Source organism: Tachysurus fulvidraco, chromosome 1, assembly GCF_022655615.1.
Source record: "Tachysurus fulvidraco isolate hzauxx_2018 chromosome 1, HZAU_PFXX_2.0, whole genome shotgun sequence".
Classification (NCBI taxonomy): domain Eukaryota; kingdom Metazoa; phylum Chordata; class Actinopteri; order Siluriformes; family Bagridae; genus Tachysurus; species Tachysurus fulvidraco.
In genome coordinates, this window is record NC_062518.1 from 21,892,736 (window position 1) to 21,898,735 (window position 6,000).

Here is a 6,000-nt window from a genome sequence, read left to right on the forward strand (position 1 = left end):
AAGGGCCAGAAGATCACGGGCATCCAGTATGGTTTTCCGGCCTTGACCCTTGCGTACAGAGATTTTTCCAGATTGGATGATATTATGCACTGTAGATGATAACTTCAAACTCTTCGCAATTTTTCTCTGAGAAACTCCTTTCTGATATGTCTCCACTATTTTTCACCGCAGCATTGGGGAATTGGTGATCCTCTGCCCATCTTGAATTCTGAAAGACACTGCCATTCTGAGAAGCTCTTTTTATACCCAATCATGTTCCCAATTGACCTAATAAGTTGCAAATTGGTCTTCCAGCTGTTCCTTTTATGTACATTTAACTTTTCCTTCCTCTTATTGCTACCTGTCCCAACTTTTTTGGAACTTTTTTGTGTAGCTCTCATGAAAGCCAAAATGAGGCAATATTTGGCATGACATTTCAAAATGTCTCACTTTCAACATTTGATGTTATATATATTCTATTGTGAATAAAATATAAGTTTATGAGATTCGTAAATTATTGCATTCCTTATTATTTATTCACTATATATACACACTTCTTGATAGGCTAGAGCAGGGGTCGGCAACCTTAAACACTCAAAGAGCCATTTGGACCTGTTTCCCACAGAAAAAAAAAAACACAGGGAGCCACAAAACCCATTTGACATCTAAAATGAAGATAACACTGCATATATAATTTTTTTACCTTTATGTAAAAGTATAGAAAAAACTGTAGTGTGTTGTATTTATGAAATCAATTAAGTGCTACCGAGTAAACGAAATTTTATTTCTGCAGGCAAACAAAAATATTTTAACAGTTTGAACTAACCTTAACAAAAAAGATGCTGGGTTGAAGGTTACTTTCAAATAAAATGTTCAATGTCTAATTGAGTCCTCTTCGTATTCATGACATCAAAATTTTAACTTGGAGGCTGCAGCAAACCAAAAATGCCGTCTGCTTCTGTGTGTCGGATTTCGCAAGTCGTCAGTTATGACGCATATTTTGAGCGACAAACAAATTAAACAGGTTTATTTTAATGTTACAAGAGCATCATAATCTTAGAATTACATTTAAAAAAACTAACTAAAATAAAATAAATCTAAATTAAATATTTATTTTCCAAATATACAGGGAGCTGCAGCAGAGGGATGAAAGAGCCACTTGTGGCTCCAGAGCCGTGGGTTGCCGACCCCTGAGCTAGAGAAATATTGTTTGAGTTAAGCGAAAAGAGATCTCCTGGCTCAGGTCTTATTTGACTGACTATCAATTTGTCGATGCAAATGGTGACCATGGTTTTTCTCAAAATTTCTACCTTATATCATCTCTTCTTTTGCCTAGAATATTGATTCACAATCATGAGCTAAGGACCTGAGACATACTCACAGAGCAACATCCCTCTAGATTATCATGGCCTCCAAGAGATCTTCAGCCTCATCCTCTCTTCTGTCTGCAAAATAGATTGGCTATCAGGTGCCTGGCCCCTGGGGTCAAGTTTACCACTGTTCCTAAACAACAAGCCATTGAATAATCCTTTAAGGAGGCACTTCAACTTTTTGGGCAAGAAAGATTGTTAAAGACAAAGTTAAATAACTCAGACTCACATTCTGATTTTATCACTCTCTACTATTTACCATTAGCAATAATGTTTCTGAATTTATTTAAATTGTGAACTCACTTAATGAAAGCCACAGGCACATCAGTATAACAGTGAACATGATGAATGGTGATGAATGGTGTTGCCATATGAAAAAGTTTCCCTGTACTCTGTATTATTTGAACATCATAAAAGGTTCATGAAGCTCCACCCCACAGTCGAGCTAGTCACATACAAAACAAGTGATTATATATTTTTTCTTTTAAAAATAGAAAAATCACCATTTTGGTACTACAACATATACAGAGATTGTGTCTTAAAAATGTTTTACTGTGTGTGTAATATATATAATATATATATATATATATATATATATATATATATATATATATATATATATATATATATATATTCATATATAATGAATCTTCAAAAATTCAGTTTATTGCCAGCTTAACAACTCTTCTAAAATGCATTAATATATGTGAAAATCATACTCTATATATATACAGATAGATTTACAACATACAGATCAAGTGATATAACAATAATAAGAAATCATTTGAAAAAAAAAATCCACATTTTCATTCCAAAGCATATAGAATGTGTCATTCATTATTTATCATCTCAAACTTTTTGTTTTTGGACTGAAATGTATATATCTTGAATCTACAAAAATAAATAAATAAATAAATTTATAAATAAATAAATACTGGGGATAAAACATTAAAAACAAAAAGAACAATATTCAATCATTTTTTGAATCCCTAACTTAGTTCTTTTAAATACGGGACATGGTTACAGAGATAAATTTTGACATTAGTTGTCAGCCCCCTATTGGAGAGTTTAATGTTCAGTTTCTTTTCTTTCTTTTTTTTAAATTTTAATTGTGCCGAATATGATTTTTATTGAGGGCTAATAAAATGTGAAATTCTTTTTTTAAGCTAAAACTACATGACAGCATTTTACTTAAATCACCTTAGATACATGAAACAGAAGATTTCACCTCATGAAAAAAAAACTGTGTACAATTATTTCCAGTTTATTTCTTTGAATGTTTAATTCGACTCCTCTAGAGAGTCAGAGAGAGAATGAGTGACTGAACACACACACACACACACAATTTCTTGACAGAATGTTATGTCTTTTTCATATTTTTGTCTGTCTCCTCCACAACTCTCCACTTCTCTTGCCAGGGCACTACAATGCCACCAAAACTCTGGTTTAAAGCGGTCATGAAAGCAGGAGCAGTCCAATAGCTGACGGTCACTCCAAAACCTGCCGCAGTACAATATGTCTCTAGCTGTATCCACATATGATGGTCAGGAAATGGCCACCACGGACAATCTGGAGAACTTTGTTGAACTGTGTAAGCATGCACAGATGTGTGGGAATGGTTGGAGGAGAACAGTTGCCTCCCAGCTGTTGGTACTATGGATACAGCGGAGCTGGAATATCTGAGTAAAGAAGGTGGTCCTGTAGTAAGTTGATCAGACACCAGGAACATCAATCATCTACCACTCACTGCAGCCCTCTGAGGCTCGTCACCCCTTCACCCACAAGCAGCAACAGAAGAAGGACTCCTGTTTACAGTGGTCAATGATAGAGGAGCAGGGAGTAGATCGTATCATCTAACAGGTGTGATTGGGTCAATTCTTTGCTCAAATCTTAGAAGGAAAGACAGAGTAGGTCCTGTGCTAGCAGATCTGCAGGCCATGATGGTTGACTTTTTGTGGGACAAGCTGCACTGGCTTCCACAAAGCGTTTTATATTTTTTCAAGGAGAAGAGTGGCCTAGGACTCATTCATTGTCCAATAGGACAGTGCCGTTTAGTCTTCAGTTCTTGCAGAAACTCCTTACAGGCACAGAGAGCAGTGGCCAACAGAATACTGCACACGGTAGGAGGATGGGGTTTGGACAGGTCACTGTTTTTGATAGACACTAAATGTTTTAATCTAGTAGCTGGATTACTTGCTTTTTCCAAGGACCTTTTAAAGTTTTTAACCATTTCAGAGTGCAGACAAGAGACTGCACATCACTTTGCTGGCTTCTGGACGAACCTCTAATACAGGGCACTTGACTGTGTGTGACAAGCAGGAGTACTCCGGCTTTGATAAAAGTCTTGAACTTTTCAAAGATTGTGACACTGAGGCAGCTTGTGGAGGTGGTAGGACCCGACTTCACTTGAACTTCACTATAAAGAGTATAGTGCAAATGAGATTAAACACGTCCTAAAAGACAAAACAAAAACCATGAGAATGGTTAAAATCTGTGAGCATTTCCCAGATCTTAAAAAACTCTCTGATGCAATAAAACAGTTCATGAGTGAATGGTGCTTTGAAGACAAGGAAGTGTACTATTTAAAGAAAATTGTAACAACGGTAAACAACCAGTTGAGCAATGAGTGAAGTGGAGTGAAAGTGAAGTGGAGTAACCTTTTCAGTCCTGCTTGGTCTCACACTCCGCTTCAGTTTCCTACTCTCTTCTACATTGTCATGAAAGACATTCACATAGCATCTTTGAATGTCAACAGGGTGAGAGATAATACGAAGAGAGCCGAGTTGTATGAAATATTGAGGCAGAAAAAAAATATCTTTTTTTTTCCCAAGAGACCCACAGTGACGGTAACAATGCCATCAACTGGACACAAGAATGGGCCGGTGTCTCCTGCCTAATGGAGGAGTGACAATTTTATTTTCAAAGCATTTCACACCAGTCTCATACAGTGCAGAGGAGATAGTAAGTCAGACTGTTAAAAGTCTGAACCCAGTTTGAAAATCGTTTTCTTGTTTTTATCTGTGTCTATGATCCAACCTCACCAAGAGAAAGAAAGGGTTTTTTTTAGATAAGTTATGCAAAACCATAGAGGCCTGTAAAAGCGAAGAAGTTTTATTTGTTAGTGGAGATTTTAACTGTACAACAGTCACCATGACTATATAGAACCCCACACACCTTCACATACATGGCTAATCCATATCATTAAGAAACATGGGTAAATAATGTTTGGAGATCTCTTCACTCCTCTGATAAACTGTACACATGGGCTCATGTACGTAACAATCTTATGTCTCTTGCGGGGTTGGACAGGTTTTATGTTTTTAAACATCATTTAAGCACAATTAAGAGTTGTTTTATTAGCTCCCTTGGTCTTTCAGGCCACAGCTTGGCCTTATGTAAAGCAGTTTTGTAATCTATTAAACAAAAGAGTGCATACTGACATTTTAATACGGCTCTTGTAAAATTCTATAAATTTTACTGACAACTTTTTTGGAACAATTTTAGAGAAGAAAAAAGTTGTTTTATGTCCTCACAGCAGTGGTGGGGCAAAATAAAAACCCAGCAGTTGCAGTACACATTCAGTGTCACAAGGTATTTGGCCCGATCTTTAAAAATGGTTGAACATGAAATCACAGAACTACAACCCCTTATAGAGTCAACAAATGCACAAGAGCACATCCAGACCCACACAGTTAAATAAAAAAAATTGTCAGACCTCCTAGATTTTAAAGTACAAGGCACACTTGTAAGATCATGCTTCCATAACGGAGACCAAATGGGTGCATATTCAAAGTTCTTTTTTAACCTTGAGAGAACTGTTAGTTTTTATTAAAAAAAAAAACAACAAAACGCTATACCTGTGAGTATAAAGAAAACCAAGTCACAGAGCAGATCTTCTTAAGAGGACTGCCAAAAGTCCCACAACACCTAGATACAGCTTCAGAAAGCTTTACAGGGCATGGAGGGTGGATAAGCTCCTGGCATAGAAGTCTTTTTAGGCCATAGTGTGAGAGGACCTGCTGGAGGTCCTAAACAATAGTTTAAGGAGATGGCTGCTGCCACTGAGTTGCATTCCTTACACTAATGCCAAAAAAGGAGATCTAGCTGACATTAAAATCTGGAGACCTGTGTCCCTATTATGCTGTGACTATAAACCTCTAGCAACCAGACTAGAAAGCCTACTGTTAGACATTGTTCATCCTGTTCAAACTGCGTACCTGGGAGGTCCATATTTGACAACATCTCGCTGGTTCGCGACCTTTTATGTGTCTCGAAACTCTTCAAGTTAAATTTAGGTTTGCTTTTTATAGATCAGGAGAAAGCATTTGACTGAGTACAAAATGATTATTTATAGAAAACTCTTAACGCTTTTGGTTTTATCAACAAAATACGTGTTTTATACTGGGACATTGAGAGTGTGCTGAAGGTCAATAGCGGCTTACGTGCTCCTATTAAAGTATGCAGGGGTGTAATACATGGTTGCTCTCTGCCAGGTATGCTCTAAGCCTTAGCCATAGAACCTTTTTTAAATAGATTAAGAACCAAACTAAAAGGGTTCTTGATTCCTGGATGTCAGAATACCTTCCGTCTGTCAGCTTATGCTGATGATATAGTGATAATGGTAGATGAACAGAGTGACATCAACACAGTG